The sequence below is a fragment of the Geospiza fortis genome, unplaced genomic scaffold (assembly GCF_000277835.1).
Source record: "Geospiza fortis unplaced genomic scaffold, GeoFor_1.0 scaffold16, whole genome shotgun sequence".
In the NCBI taxonomy this organism is placed as follows: Eukaryota; Metazoa; Chordata; class Aves; order Passeriformes; family Thraupidae; genus Geospiza; species Geospiza fortis.
The window spans coordinates 1,007,124-1,024,793 of NW_005054302.1; positions in this window are offsets into that span (position 1 = coordinate 1,007,124).

Below are 17,670 nucleotides of genomic sequence, written 5' to 3' on the forward strand. Positions count from 1 at the left end.
GATCTTTGAACAGCTCTCTGAAATAACAGCTCATTACTCAGTGGTGTTCAAGAAGGTAAATATGATATCAGGAGTTATCAGGAAGCAAAGAGACAGCAAAACAGAGAACACCATTATGCTCAGTATGGATGTACTCAGACCCTGGATATTCTATCAGTCCTGTCTCACTACGCTAAAAGCATGTGCTAGAGCTGAGAAATGATGAGATAAGGATATGAAAGCTATGGAATTACTTTTATGGGAAGTGACTACAAATATGAGAACACTGAAATGTACAAAAAAAAAGAAATCTGATATTGATAAATTATTAATAAATTATTAATAAAACTATTAATAACATTGAGAAAACAAAGTAGAATGGCTATTTGCTGCTTCTCAAAGAACAGGTTTTGAAAGAAATAGAAAAATACTTAAATTTGGCAATTGCCACAAGATATGAGATACATAAAGGCACAGATGAATTGTAAAAGGGACAAAATACAAATAGCATATGAAAAAATCAAACTCTATTAAAAAATAAGAAGGCAATGCAATTTTTAGCTCAAGAAAATAGAAGTGCACATTTCCATAAACAGGAGTGGATATGTAAGTAAAAACATGTACGTGAATGCACACAAACACAACTATTCCAAAGCCAAAAGGGTACACCAGGGAAGAACACCACGTACTGTCAGTACATCCTTCTGTAAACATCCCCCCTGACCACTGGCAGGGACCTCTCTCTCCCAGGACCCATTCCCATGTCCCCTCCCTCCCTGAAAGTCCTTTCAGGATCACTGTCACAGATGTCAAGCACCGTTCTCTGCCCTCGAGTCTCTCATGGAATTGATTCTTCACATACAGCTGCTTCCTGGGACACTGGCAGCTGTCTCGAGCATTTAGCAAGAGAAGGTGCTCTTGTTTGTGACCATCTTTGTTCACAGAACAGCATCTGTGCATTAATAAGAAGGGTGTGGTAAAAAAGAAAAAAAATCCACAATTTATTAATTTGCTGATTACTCCTGCCAGAAGGAAACTAAATCACAAAATCCTGAATTCTGCTGGGATCTGACAGGTAAGAACACTGCTTTTCTGTCCTCATTTGGAATCAAGTATTAAGTTTGTATTAAGTATTGACAAAATTAAGTCAATAAATACCATGTTTACAGAGGAGCTTGGAACAAAGGATCTAGCAAACACCTGGAGGAGGGTCCAGTTCTCCTTGGACCTGCAATGATAGGATTGATGCTTGCAAGGAAATGTTTTAGTCTATGTCACACTCTTGGCTTCTGTTACAGCCAAAGTGAGCATCCTGTTGCTCTATTCCCATTATGACACAAAATAAACCTTGTGACTGGGAAGTGCAGGCTGGCAGGAAAAACATGTGAGGCTGCTCTAATGACACTGCATGTTCATTCCTTCCTCATGATTCAATGGACAGGTCTGGAAAAGGTGAACCTGAAAAAGGACATCGCATTTCCATACTATTGAGGAATGAATAATGCACTGGAAAGCAAGTATAAGCATCATTTCTCTTCTAATCAGTATCTGGTGGTTTGACCCGGGCTGGGTGCCAGGTGTCCACCAAAGCTGCTCTGTCATCACCCTTCTCAGCTGGCAAGAGGAGAGAAAATATAACAAAAGACTTGTGGGTCGAGATAAGGGCAGGGAGAGATCACTCACTAGTGACTGTCACAGGCAAAACAGGCTCAGCTAGAGCAGGGGAGGGAAATAATTTATCACCAATCAAGTCAGAGTAGGATAATAAGAAATAAACACAAATCTTCAAACACCTTCCCCTGCCCCCTCCCTCCTTTATAGGCCTAACCTTAGTCCTGACATTCTCTACCTCCCCGCCGCAGGTGGCTCAGGGAGCCGGGCAATGGGGGCTGCAGTCAATTCACGTGGTCTCTGCTGTGCTGCTTCCTCTCAGGGGGAGTACTCCTCCCTCTCTTCCCCTGCTCCAGCGTGGGATCCCTCCCACTGCAGACAGCTCTCCAGGAACTCCTCCAGTGTGAGTGCTTCCCACGAGCTGCAGTTCTTCACAAACTGCTCCAGCATGGGCGCTCTCACAGGGTGCAATCCTTTGGGAACAGGCTGCTCCAGCGTGTGTCCCCTGTGGGGTCACAGCTCCTGCCAACAGACCTGCTCCAGCACAGACTTCCCACAGGTCACAGCCTTCTCTGGGACACCCACCTGCTTGGGTGAGGGGCCCTCCATGGGCTGCAGGTGGATCTCTGCTCCACAACAGTCTTCACCACTGGCTGCAGGGGAATCTTTTCTCTGGTGCCTGCAGCACCTTCCATCTTTCCTTCTTCACTGGTCTGGGTGTCTGCAGAGCTGTTCCTCTTCTCTGGCTGCTCTTTTTTCTCTCTTCTTTGCTGTGTTATCCCAGAGGCACCGCTGCCATCCCTGATGGGTGTCAGGTCTGCCTTGGAGCTGCCTGGCATTGGCTCTGATGGACATTGGAGAAGCTTCTGGCAGCTTCTCATGGACCACTCCTGTGGGCCCCCAGCACCACAACCTGGCCATGCAAACCCAACACAGTGTCATGAAGTGCATTACAAATTAACCACTTTCCCCAGACACTTGGTGAATTAAGTAGCTCTAGGCTGGGCCCCTGTCAGGGTGGGCCATGCCATCTGCATTTAGAAAATTGCCCATACATTTAGGAAAGTGAAATTCACCCATTAATTAGTCCCGTCAGCATTTTCCCTGGAAACTGTCATTAGCACACTGAGCTAATTACTACAACTAACAGCACTGCTGGGTGTGTGTATGTGCAGGGTGGGGAGGAGGAAAGGTTATTCAAACTAAATGATGGAAAGGACACCTCATTCTTACATTTACATTAAAATCTAAATTCAGAATAACATCAGAATGAGATAAACCTGCCATTTTATTTACCTTCCATACTGGAATCTTTGCTTGTGGGTGGAAAAAAATATTCAAAGCATGGCAGAAATCTTCTGAAGAGGATAAACCAGAAGGAACAAGAGTCTTCTAGTTATCCATTCCTACATAATTCTGTGATGTTAAGTGTATTTTGACCTAAGAAAAGGAAACTGAATTTGTGTAATACTACTCATTTTGATACCACAGCAATGCTACTCAGGTCCTTTTCTACAGATGCTTGCTCAGGATATTTTCCTACTTGCTTGTGTGAAGACCCTGGCTGGATAGGAGGATTTGAATGTACCACAGAACTATCTTGATCTTCCCAGTTCCTCCTGAGAGGTGAGCCAGGGGTAAATGCGGTAAGGTCTTGGTGTGACAGAACCAATCAGCAGCATTAACAAAAAGGTGTGCATTGAGGTGTGCATTAAAAGATTTTCCTTGTGTGTCCCACAGGCTAGGAGCAGCTATGCAGTCAGGGAGCTGTGGCTCAGTTCATGGACAGTCTTTTTTGATGCCATGGCAGCTGTGTATCCCTGTGATGAAGGTCACTGTATGAACATCAAGTGAAGCACAGTGAAAACTCCTTGGGGAACCTGCTGCCCAACAAGGCAACAGGTGAGAGGGGAAATGGCAATATAGAGAAATTAAATTTCTTTAAAAGGTCTTGGGGTAAGAGGAGGCAAATACTAAATCCAGGAATCTTAACTTTGAATTGAGTCAGTGTCATGGCTTGGTATGGGGCAGAGTTGATTTTCTCAGTAGCTGCTACAATGCTGTGTTTCAGATTCACTGTGAGAATTATGTAGGTAACACAGTGATGTTTTTGTTGTTGCTAAGTAGTGCTCACCCTAAGTCAAGGATTTCTCAGTGTCACATGCTGTGCCACTGAAGAGCTGCACAAGAAGCCAGGGGAGAGAATGGCCAGGAGAGCTGACCTGAACAGGACAAATAGCTATTCCCTACCATGGAGCACCATACTCAGTATATTAACTGCGGAGTGGGGTTGATTGCAGCTCAGGGACAGGCTGGGCATCAGCCAGTGCGTGGTGAGCAGTTGTGTTGTGCATCACTTGTGTTTCTTGGGTTTTATCACCCTCTCTCCCTCTCCTTTCCATTATTAATAGAATTTGCATTGTCATTATATTTTATTTTGTTTCAATTATTAAACTGTCATTATCTCAGCCCACGAGTTCTATTTTCTTTTCTTTCCTGACTCCTCTCCCCATCCCACAGGTGAAGAGAGTGTGTGTGGGAAGGGGAGAGGGTGTGTGTGAAGTGAGTGAGCAGGTGTGTGGTGCTCAGCTGCCAGCTGGGGTTAAACCACAACAGACACCTTGCCAGCACACACACTTGCCCACCCAAAGCATCTCACAAATTTTTTCCTTTTTTAGAAATTCACCTTATGCTGCACGTGGATACAAAGGAAAAAGAATTTTAACAACTCCTCTCCATCACACTCTTGTGGTGTAAATGCAAGTACAGCTGTAACTGCCAGCATTACCTACAACTTTTCCACATAGACAGCCTTCCACCTGCAAAATGGGAGCAGTTGGGAAGGGAATGGCAATAGTCAGATCATTCACAGCAAAATACAGCTGGCAGCTGGGCACATTATCCAGCTGACAGGCCCAGGACATGCATAGGGAGAACGCCACAGCAATACCCACACACGTGGGTTTTCCAGAGTCACATAACAAAAGAGGATGGGACCTGAAAGCATTTGGTAAAAGTGAATATTTAGGGTCCCAAATGTCAAAACTGATGTATGTGCTGGAACGATGTCAAGCTCCACAGGCCTGCATCCTCAACAGAGAGGAATAACCACTGGTCATACTATCCATGGATTACACAAGTGTCAGAATTGAGGATCCTCTCTTCTCAAGACACTGCAGAGCAAGCACACATTTGTGAGAGACTGTATGAGGTCACTGTAAAAAACATTCACCCCAATTAAACATGATTTGCTTTTACTAATTTCACTGTAGTACAGTCCTTGTAACTATAACTATCCAAAGCTCTAAGCAAAGATTGTGCAGGTACATGCCAATGGGCACCTCAGCAGTCCCAGCTCTTCAGCACTCTCCTGCATACATAACTTTTCTCAAGCCTTCAATGCCTTCAAAGTCAGTAGGACAGCTCCTATATGTAAAGGACACACACAGAATCAGACCTTAAGTAATGCTTTGTTAGCCCAAAAGCATTTTCTGTTTAATAAAGACTAGCAAAAAGTGTTACTTTTTCAATTAAACAAAAATACTTTAAATAAAATTGGATCTCTGATCTCAAATAGGGAACTGGATTACTTAAACTTGCTAGGATTTTCACTTGCACTTCTTTGCCTTCTAATACTGACAAATTTCAGCTGTATTCCTCTAGTAACAAATTGATTCTCCTGTGGCTAAAATAATTGTATAAATAGGGTTGCTAATCTTTCAGCTCCTTTCAGCTGATTAATACCAAGTTGTAGAGATAGTGAGTTCAGCTTGTACTTGTGTAATAATATCTATTAACTTCTGCCCCCAATCTCTATGTGAAGATACTCCAGCAGAGAAGTAACATGAAATAAGCACAAGGTGCAAAACAATTCTGGTGTTGAAAAATGAAAAGAAAAAATTAAGGAAGAACTTAATCTGTGTCATTCATGCCAGATGGCTGCTTATTTAAGTAATCAAGTTAAGCAAGATGTATTTAGGACTATCTTGTTTAATTTGATTATTTAACTGAATAAACTGCCTGTAAGGCAGTGGGGTTTTGCACATATAATCAGGTCACATTCTACTCTGGTTCATATTTGCTGATTTTGATATGGTTAGTTCATAATTTCTCTATGTAGCCCAACTGTTTTGCTTGCATGAGGAATGTTTTAGATCAGAGGAGAATTACTCCGAGGCACCAACTGATATTATGTTAATGCCTAGCAGATTAATGCTCCAGCAAATTTGCATATAATGAACACAGATCACAACCCTTTGCTGAAGTGCACATCCCAATGTGCCTGCCCCAGATAATGGGCCCTTTTCCTATCAACAGGGAACTGGGAAGGGAGGAGAAGCATGTTCTTTAATTCCTCTTTTATGCATTCAACAAAACTACCACCATAACTGCAGAGGTATCGAGCAGTTGCTGCTACAGGAGTGATTATGCAAATGACATTATGCAACTCCAGTGACTGAACTAACACCACCCTAGGACTCTACATTTGCTCAATCTACAGCAGATATTTCCAACCCATATAGTCTTCAAAAAAGACAAGTGCTTATATGGTCAATAAACAATGATGTTCTGCCCTTTTTCCTGGCAAACTTTGTGAGCAGTTGTTATCTAGGGGTTGTCCAAAAATTTTCCACTGAAACTGTTTTTATGGAAAACTTCAAGTTAAAACTGAATAGCTCTTCTTTTTTTTTTTTTTTTTTTACTGAAAGGATGTGTCTTGTCTGTGGAATATTGTCTCCCTTCTGTCACAGTGAATTGTGTCCCAAACAAAGCACATTTCCATAGGGATGTGCTATTCTGAATATTCAGAGAAACTCAGAGTGAGGATCCTTTGAGCTGAGTGGGTTGACTCACCACAGGGTGGTCAAAAACTGGAACAGGTTTCCTAGGGAGGTGGTTGATGCCCCAAGCCCCCCCAGTGATAAGAGGCATTTGGACAATGCCCCTAAAAACATTCTTTAACTTTTGGTCAGCCCTGAAAGACGTCAGGTAGTTGGACAGGATGATTGCTGTTTATGTCGCTTTCAACTTAAATTATTCTATTTCTATTTTTTCTATTTCTATTTTATTCTTTTCAGGACTCAGCTTAACTGCTGAGGCATGATTTACTGAAATTAGTAATTGGTGTCCTTAATGACATTTAGTTCAGCTAGAAAACCCAGCCTGCAGAGGGCAATGAAGGTATGAAGAGCCTCAGGGCACTTCCATATCAAATCACTTGGCTCCACACTTTGACAAAATATGTTCAAGACTCAAAAATCAGTAGCTTTGTCCACTGTACAAAAATATACTGATTGCCAACCAAAAGCTAATTATTTAATTTCATTGACTACATCCAGATTTGGAAATTCTGTATGCTTTTTCTATTTCTCCTGCAGTTTTTGAACGTGGGAATATGGAAAACTAGGTTCACACACCTAGCCTGGAGCAATGAGAGACCACAAATTTTGACATGAAGCTGATAGAGTGAAAACTTGAACCTGTCTTTTGCTCCTCTTGAGCAAAGCCTTTGGCTCCAACAAAATGCTACATTATATACTATATTTAATTTCATCAGAAATACAACAAAGGATCTATGATCAATACAATTGAAACAAAATAAAATACAGTGGGACAGCCTCTATATATTTATTCAGGCATTTCTTACCTTTTCTTGATATAAATCACTGCTTGGCTCATGACTGAGGGGTTCTTTACATAATTAGAAGAAACAGTTTACCTTTTAGGGCATCAGTTAATTATACTTCAAGCTCACAAATTACAGTTGTTTTTCATTATCCACATATGGAACTGTAAAAGCAAAGCAAATGCTACTGTTATAACACAGCATTCCTCTCCAAAGTTTACAAAAGCAGGGTGAGCTAATGGAAAAAGAACCACTAAATAAAGCACCAACTGGCCCGGTTTCTAGGCTTGCTTTTAACTTTTTCCCTTTTTTGGCCATTTCAGAAAAGATACTGTGATTTCTCCCACTTTATTTTTAACCAGACATGAAATAGCTAACAACAACTCTTATCTTTTTCAGAGACATGTTGAAACACGTTGGTTCAGATTAATGAGATTTGCATCTTAAGAAAATTATTCCAGCTCTGTTGCTCTATTTCCTTGTAAATAAGCAGACAAACAAGAAACTTCAGTTTCTCTATGTATGCTCATGCCCTTACTTGTTAGACCCAGACACTAAATTTATACTACACTGAACACAGGGAAACATTATACCGCTTCAGATTAATAAATTCAGATTTTTTTAAAGATAGTGTTGTGGTCAATAATACTTACAGAACTTCTTATTAGCATATTTTGCAGAATGATTTCCTTCTACAAATTTAAACAGAATAAATGTATGTGAGCCTTTACAGTGTGAATAAATGCTCAGTCCTTCTAACACCATCTATGTTTGATGGTTACTTGGTCTTTGCTGAATATGGGAATAATTTGTTTGATTTCTAAGTACAATTACGTGTTCTGATGCAGAGCTAGTTTCTGAATTCCTTATAAAAACAATTACCTCCCGCTGTTCTTTAAAGAAAAAATTATGACTCATTTCTGTGGCTCCATCATCCATGTTTAATTTATGTAAATAACTTATGGTCTGATACCATGCAAGCATCACTGGCATATTAATCCAAATAAATATATAAACTGATTGGAATGCAGAGTTGTCTCAGCACAACTGAAGTGCTTTAAAATTATTAACAAGTCTTCAATGTTCTATTCAAAAACAGATTATTTTCTTATATTGAAGTGGACTGAGCTTGTAGGACTGTAATTGCTTCTAAGAAAATGTATACATAAGGGTCTCCACCCTTCAATTAGAATGTAAAAGTAGAATCACTCAGGTCCTGCTGATTCCTGAACTGATTCACAGATAAGTAAGGGGCTTATTTTCACCCAAGTTGAGGTCATAGCCCAAAATTCTTCATATACCATTGGAGCAGATGACTCCCCTGAGGTCCCTTCCAACCCAAATCATTCTACAATTCTGCACTTCTATCACAAAGTACTAAATTGTCTTTGACAGCCCTTTCTCCTGAAGCCAAAAACTTGTTCTTACAATCCTACATTATGTTGAGGGGAGGCAGAGGGGAAAGGGGAGAGAGAGTACCAAAGTTAAACATGAGGTAATGCACTGTGGGATCTGGAACCACAACTGTACAAACTCTGGGATCAGACAATTTATGCAGGATGCTAAAAGCTGACACAGCTGTGAGAGGTTTGCTGTAGATGCTGTCTGAGAGCACACCTGATATAAAGACAAAAGACACAACACTGTAGGAAAATGTCAAACACAAAACTCTGGATGATGAATTTCCCTATGGATCTCATGGAAAAATCCAGTCTGAATTCTCATTGGAACAGAAGGAGATGCAAGGGCAGATATGCATTATTGATACGTGTGCTTTGTTGCTGAAGGATGTAATCTTTTTTCCCAAGAGCATAGTAGGGTTTTTTATATGATGTTGACACCTTGGACCAGGTAGTGCAGCATATACAAGGAAAGTTGAACTCAAAGAACATATCCAATTTTGCTGAGATCACATTGCAGAGCCAGTTATCCTGGCACTAAACCCCATCCTTATGGGGATAAAATAGAGTAGATTTCAGAGGTACTGTGTAATTAATTCCAAAGGAGGCTTTGTCTCTAGTCTCAGGCACATGAACTGCACCTCCACAAAAGAGCAAAATTAAGGAAAACCTATCAAGAAAGAGTAAGATATATAGCAGCATGCTGGTTTATAATTCACTTTGAAGAAAATTAGGCACTGTGAAGTACTGAAGTAACCGCTGAGATTTCAGGAACAAAAAATATGTTACCAATAATCAGAAAGTATGAAATACTATAAATCATTATTTTCTGACAACCCAGGGATCAGAATTTATGTTTTTTCTTGTTCAAGATGCTACAGAAAAAGCAGGCAGTTGGGCAGTAAGCAGGAACACTCAGTCTTTTGAAGGACTTTTATTTTATTAAAGTTGTCAGTGAAACCCTGAGATAACAGGAGAGACCTAGTGAAGTGCTCAGTGCAGGATTTCTTTATGGTTAACTCAGACAATAGCAGTGCCTAACTTGAGAGCACAGCTGCATTCTGATAGCCATGGTCCAGGTGTATAATTAGAGAAAGACACTGCAAGGAAAAAGGGAGAGAGATTCTAAGTGAGCAAAAATATGAGAGAAGCACGGGGATGAACAGACTTGTCCAAGGTCACAGGGCACGTCAGCACTGCAGACAAAACTCACATCTCCTGACTCCCAATCCAAGAATCACCCAGACAACAGAAGCATGACACAAAAGATGTAACTGAACATTAGGTTGTGTGAATCCGGGGCTCTCTGGGCTGCTCTAACTCTCCTTCTCTGCTGCTCCATCATTAAAAGCAAGCTATGATCGCTGACTTGTAACAAACAAATAACCTTGCTTCCGTGTCTGCAGCCATCACTCCTCCCCAAGCTTCCACTCAGCCTGGACTGTTTGATGCTTGCTGCTTTTGTGAAGCTTTTGAAATTAATGCTTTAAAGCCTGTAAAAGCAGCTCAGAAGAAAAAAAGAAGAAGACAGTTTTACATTTTTAAAAAGATGCTCTTATTCTCCTCACAGCTGAGTTTTGGTGGCAGCTTGTGAGCAGAATAGTAAGTGGGAGTTTTTGTTGTGTTTTTCCAGCCCAGTCTGTCTGGGCTGTGGAGATCCATACTTTTCTCATTTGTTTTTCACTGCAGTTAGGCCTTTCAAAGTCACCTCCTCAGCAGAGGCTGCCCCTGTGTGGACCAAAGAGAGGGGGTACACAGTGCTCAACTGGTTGAGCTGGATTGTGCCACTTTCCCCATCTTTGGGGACAGAGAAGGCCCTGTATTTCTCCAGCCCCCTTCTCTAGTCCTTAGCCAGTCAAGAGTCTGTGCACCTGCCTGTACACCATACCAGTGCAAATGCTTCTGTCTATGATCTACACAGACTTTCTCTAGATGTGCTAGCTGTCCCTTAGGGAAGAATTAATTCTACACCAACAAAAGAGCTCATACTAACTGATTCCAAACAGAACCCTCCCAGAAAAGTCAAAGTGATCATGTGCACCAAAAGGCATTATCCAACCCTCTGGAGAGCAAAACCAACTCTTGGTTCTACAGCTGGGAACCCACCACTAGCCTGAGTTAACACCAAGTGGATTGGGAATTTCAAGTCTTTGTCACACTGCTAATGATGCCGCAAATCAGGTGAAATAGCTCCTGTGAGCAAATGACCACTGACACAACTGATACTTGAATTGTTGAGGCTTTTCTTGTCAGTTCCCAGCCTTCTACAGCAGACCTACAATACCAAATACCAAGATTATAGATCCAAATCACCCCAGCACATTCTCTACACCTCTCAATTGCTATCAAAATGCTCTGGCTCCTTCTCCCATCTCAAAATCCCCCTCAGCCTTATGCATCTCCCATGCAGCCCCCGAGCAGCTGGCAAGGCAACAGATGACATGGACTGTAGCTGATCATGGCATCATGGAATTATGGAGTGGTTTGGGTTGGAAGGGACCTTAAAGATCATTTAGTACCAACCCCTCTGCAAAGGTAGGGATGCTACCGACTAAATTGTGTTGCTCAGGGCACCATGCAACCTGGTCTTGAACAATTCCAGGGATGATGCATCCACAACTTCTCTGGGCAACCTATGCCAGTGCCTCACTACCCTCTTGAGTAAAGAAATTTTTCCTAACATCTATTCTAAATCTCTTCTTTTAGTTTAAAACCATTTCCTATGGCCTGTGTCTATCTGCCAGTGTAAAAAGTAAAATTTCCTCTTTTTTACGAGCCCCTTTAAGTACTGAAAGGCCACAATCATGTCTGATAACACCTGTGTGCTACCTGGGCAGCCCACACACATATACAGCCTGGTCAGCTGGATGAACCCTTCTGCCAGAACTAGACACCAATTTGAAGGTCTCTCCATGGTTTTCACAAAACTTGACAGAAATACATATCATCATTATAAATGTACAATATCTTTGAGGCTCCTATTTCTTTGCCAAACTGGGCTGAAATGTCCAAGCAATTAAAACTGCTGAGGGAACTTGCAGAGAGACAGATGGATAGGGAGACAGGATGATCACAGGCGCTTTTTTTTTCCCCTTGAGGAAAACACATTAAAAAGAAAAAAGAAACCTACCCAAATGCATTGTTTGTACTTATGAATTGTTATCAGACTTAATTAAATTTTTATTTAAGTTCTTTCTCTGTATCAAGGTAAAATAACAAAAAAAAAAGTTATTTTATTAATTTTGATTTTGATTTTAAAAAATTGGCAGAAGTTGATCTGTACAAAAGTGTACAAAAGGGTGAAAAATGCTTCTGAACCTTTTAAAAATTATTTTTCTTCAATAATTTTCAGAAATACTTAAACTTTCCTCATTTTGCATTTCAAGAATTTAACTGAGAACCTAACACTGCGCTGCACTGAATGCATTTTCTAGTTTCTGCTTCTTCACTAAATTGGGAGGAAAAAACCACAAAAAACCCAGCATTGTACACTATAGACTAAAATATCTTGAAGGGAGATGATGAAGACTGTTGTTAAAGGCATTTGACTTTGATCATCTTTAGAGGGCGATAAAAAAGAAAGTAAGATTACTTTGGGAAAAAAATACATATGAAATCAGGCAGATTGTAAGGCTTCTGATAAAACACCACTCTTGGCAAGCTACACTGGAGAGAGGAGAAAAAAAAAAAAGGCAGTTTCTCTGTCCGTAATGTGTATTTTTTTTAACATTTACAAATTATTTTTGACTTAGCCACGCAGGGAGCCTACTTTCAACCCTCAATTTGAAAATCATGGAGGCTTTATAAAGTCTTCCACCTGCATCTCTTTTTTGCATCACAGTTCTTTATCCTCTAAAGGATGAAAACCCTGGCATATAAAAACTTTGTTAAGCTGTCACTATCAATAGAGTAAAAAAAAATAATGGTTGACAAAGAAGAAACAAATTGCATCTTCGAATAAGTTTCCTTCATGCTCTTGTTAAAAGCTATAACCTCTGATGTTAACTAAATTTAACCCTTTCTGACCCTTGCGGTGGCCCTTAACCTTTTCTTTATTCTGCTTCCTGTGGTTGCTGAAGAAAACTGGCCCAGTCATTGGAAAAGCGCTCTCTGTTGCACACAAAGCCCCAGCCTGGCTGCTAGTCTGTCAGGAGGGATAGAATAGACGGGGAGGTCAGCACCTGTGCTGAGAAGCAGGTGACAGGGAACTGCTTGGACCATTCTAGGGCAAGTTGTAATAGTTTCTACCCTTTAAATATCGCACTGTAGTTTCGGGTATTCAAGGCAGCGAAGTTCACATTTTCTTTGTGAATGCAGACTTTAAACAAATTAATCTATTGCTGTTCAACTGACTGTAAAATTAGTAGATTTACTGTTGCAAAAAAAAAAAAGAAAAAAAAAAAAAAAAAAGAAGAGAGCTTTCACTTCCACTTTAATAAGGTCACGGATGTGTCCTAGGCTGCCAACAAAAGCAGCTTTTAAAATCTTCGCAGCTGAACCCAACAACTTGCAAAGGCTGTAGAACAATGTCTTCAATGTACAGTGAAAACTCCTCTCCCTACAGTCAAGATGTAAAACTAGACAGTTAAAAAACTTTCTATACTGTGAAGTTTTAACTCTAATTGCATCTCACCCCAGGGACCCACAGGCTTGCTCTATGATTAACATTTTAACAAATTCAGTCAGCCTTGCTTTTCAGGGAGCAAAGTTGGTTCTTTGCCTGGATTCAAGTAATTCAGCCCAAGCAATTTAATGGCCGAGCATGCATCTTCAAAAGATTTGTTTTAATTCGCACAAAAGGGGTAGATTTCAGAAATCAAACAAAACTTTATCTGCTTCAACTATATTTGTATATTCTGTGCAGGACATCAGTTAGCAGTGATCACTTACCACTCACTACAACAAAATTTTGGGGTTTGCTTTAATTTTTTGCTGTCTCTTGCTAGAATAAAAATAGAGAAGTTTGTGTAGGAAGCAACTTTCAAAAGCTGTGGATGGGAAAGGAGTAAATGAGCTACTGCAGATCCAGAAATCTGGACCTACTACACACCCAGAATTTCTGTGTCCTTTAAATACATGTTTACTCTGACGTGTTCTCTGCCATATGGCAATGCTCAGCTCAGCACAAGGGAGTTTTTCATCTGAGTTATGTGCGAAAGTCTTTCATAAACACTAACGGGGAAAAGAACACTAAGGAGTGTACAGGGGAGGCTACGGCCCCTCTCTGAACCAGGGCTCTGCAGGAACACACAGCCACGACTATAACCAGCAGGAAGGTGGAGGGGGGCCATGCCAGCTGCCAGCAGGACTGGGGAGTGGGGAGGAGTAAGGGAATCTCTCCAAGTCTTCCCCAAATCTTCCCTGCTGAAACGCCCTGTGAAGGAGGGAATTACACAGAAAAAGCAGGAAAACAAGAGTTGCACAGAGTAAGCAGTTCTCCAGATGCTCAGTACTTTTGTAAGCACAAGTGTGCAGGAGACTAATCACAGATTTAGCAATAAAAGTGAAAAACCTGCTGTCCCAGGGCTACTGCTCCATGTCCAAGGGTCCCAGGCATTGCATAAACCCAAAAATATCAGTAATAAACTCCTGATGATCTCATTTGGCACTTGAAATTTTTTTTACCAGATATTCATATGCACAGGTCCAGTTTAGGAAGCAGCAAGACATTCACCATGGACCAAGGAAAGACCAGTTCTCCACCCAGAGCCAGCAGGTATGAGCTCCTTGCAGGTGTTAGGCACTTCAGCAGCTTGCTTCCTGCTGCCACAAAATGAGTGATGAAGTCTGAATGACAGTAAAGCATAGCCTCAGGCCTCCAGGTGAACACACTGTCATGCAGCTCAGGGCATCCTCACTCTTTGCTGGGCATTAGAAACTGCTCACTGTAACCATCATGAACAGCTCTGGGGGGAGATTTTAAGTGGGTACTATGCTGGTGCTGGGTTGATGGCTAAACTAGATGATCTTGAAGGTCCCTTCCACCTTGGATGATTCTGTGATTCTTTGATTTTGAAATTAACCCCAAAACACAGAAGGATTGGAACCAGTTTCCAACATCCTCAGGGAATACTGAAACCATCCCCCAGAAATCAGTTGTTACTGTGGAAGAAGTTTCTCAGTAGCATCTTGAGCCTCACAGTAATTAGTAACATTAATAACATCCACACTAGCAAATGTCTGCATTGCTCATGTACAAGGACCAGAAATCTCTCCATCCACGCATCCTTTCCCTTCTCATATATTTGCATTTAAAATTAGCTGGGGAATGAAACGTCTACAGTTTGGCACAAGGTCTAGCATCTAGCAGAACAGGCCTTAATGTGGCACAAAAAAACAACAAAGTGAAAACAACAACTTTGTAAGTAAATGTCAAATTTTTAAAAAGAGGGGGGGAAAAGGCAGATGAAAATTAAGGATTTAAAAAGCAAATAAATGACTGAGTGTGTTGTCAGGGGTGGGCAGAAGATTATGTGCATCAGGCAAAGTAGAAGGAAGAAAGTTATTAACTGCACTTATTATGATAGTGTCTTTCAAATAATTAAGACTGCAGTCTCACTGTGGCAGGCGCATATAAAAACAGGGCCCCAGGACAATTACAGTGTAAACAGACATGAGACAAAGAACAAGGAGAAAGAGTATAATGAACTCCCAGAAAGATCATGTTAATTGAGGACAAACTCCATTAGAAGACTGCACTATTTCTTGGCACACTATATTTAATTAGAAAGGCATGAAGTAAAACAAGGATCAGGTTTAAACTTAACAGAATTAAACAATGGGAAGAGAGAAGGAATGTGATGTGTATGCTCTGAAGTACCTTGCTTTCATGCAGGTAGTTTTTATCTCTAGTGAAGAGGATTATTAGCTTTATTGCTGCTACTAACACTGCTGAAAATTACCTGTCTTGTGGGGATGGTTCTCAGAGTGGCAATCGTCGATAACTGCAAGGGGGCTGCTGACACTCTCTCTTCTAATGCATATTGCAGAGCTGATGATGAAAAAATATCTCTCCAAGCCTCAGCTCTGCCAAAATTTCCCTTCATGCTTATTTAAATTCCACACTTGATTTCCAGACCATGAAAGGACCAGTAAAAATCTTTTTTGTTTCATCTTTTCTTATTGTGGAATATTTCACTCTCCACAACTGGATACTGTAGAATTTCAATAATTTATGTTTCAATAGCATCAAACTGAGATCCAGTTTTCTTAGGCATTCTACTGATGTGACGGTAATCCCTGCTCCCAAAGAGCTTACAACTCTAAAGGCATAAAGCCTGAGTGAAATAATAAAAAAAAGGACAAAATAGCAGGATGGAAAAATTCGGCTCTATTTGCATATAATAGGAGAAGCTACAGTTGTCATTTACGGTCTTAACACAGCTCACCATCTACTTGGCTAATTCTGTTACTGGCATTTTTCCAAATTCATTACTGCCAGTGACGACTTTTAATGAGGATAAGGTGATATGAATGAACTTCATAACGTGAACTGATTTAGTGAAGTTTTCTGGGTTTGCACACGATTACCACATGACATCTGCTGTGAAGATGGAGAGCATGAAGCAATGACAGACCTTTTTTTACATATATGTACCACAATGACAAAACAAAACCAGCAAGTACATGAAACTAAACCATTCTAAGACCATAGTTAAGAACAGAAAGCTTTCAACCCAGAACCATAAAGGTCAGGTTTTTATTGCATTTTTTCATCCTGGACAGAAGAGGGGGAGAGGAAAGAAGGGTCACTTAGCTGTGGCCTAAAGCATGTAAGATAAAAAGTTCTGATTATTTTTCAGGAAGGACAGCTGCTTCCCATAGCTTCATTATGTACTAAATTCTAAAGCACACGTTGAGTCTGAGTGTTGCTCCAGCTCCTGCCCGGATGGCTAAACAGCATCCCTCAATAGGCACGAACCCCTGGGCTCCGGAGAGAGGTCCTCGGCAAACTCCAGCGCTGTTCAGTGGCTGACTGGAGTTACATGAATTTCAGCTTCTCTTTCAAAGGTTTCTGTCTCCAAATTGGACGCAGGAGCTCGCAAACCCGAGGCAGAGCCTCTCCTACCAAAGAAGGTAACAAACCCAAGCACCCGAGACGCCTTCGGTCTGACTCACGCCGCTGCAGAGCCGCACACGCTGCTGACCCCTGCAGCCTCGGCTGTGCCGTGCGCTGCCCGCACACGGAGCGCGGCCCGCAGCCCCTGAGGGGGACAGGGACACGGGTACGGCTGTGCCACACAGCCCGGGGCTGGGCTGCATCCGCCTCTGGGGTCACCAGCTCGGGAAGGACACGGACCTGCTGGAGCGAGTCCAGAGGAGGGACACAAAGATGCTCTGAGGGCTGGAGCGCCTCTCCTATGGAGGCAGAACTGGGGCTGCTCCGTCTGGAGAAGGCTGCGGGGAAGCCTCACAGCAGCCTTCCCGTGCCTAATGGGGGCCTGTAAGAAACGTGGGAACTGACTTTCCGGGAGGGCCTCTAGTGACAGGACAATGGTTATGGTTTTAAACTAAAAGAGGGTAGATCTAGACTAGAGGTATGGAAGAAGTTTTTACAGGGAAGGTGATGAAACATTGTCACAGGTGGCTCAGAAGGATGGATGGAGGATGCCTCATACCAGGAAACATTCAAGGTCAGGACACAGGGCTCTGAGCAACCTGATGGAGTTGAAGACGTTCCTGCTCTCCTGCTTATTGCAGAGGGATTAGAGAAGATGAGCTTTAAAAATCCTTTCCAACCCAAACCCAAATTCTGTGATTCTATGCCTTAACACACACACAAAGCGCTCAGCACCCACACAATCCCCGCTGGCAGCACCAAGCGGCCCTGTAGGGATGGCCCAGGGCACAGTGCGGAGCCTGTCCCCGCTGCGGCCCTCACACCCACAGCAGCGCAGCAAAGGCACGCAGGGGAACAGCAGCTCCCAACAACAGCGCGCACAGGGAACTGGGCACGCCACGTGTGTCGGCTTGGAAATGCGGGAGCACACAGGGACACAGGGACACACGGACCACGCTCGCGCGGCCGCTCCCACCACGCGCGCTCCCGCAGGC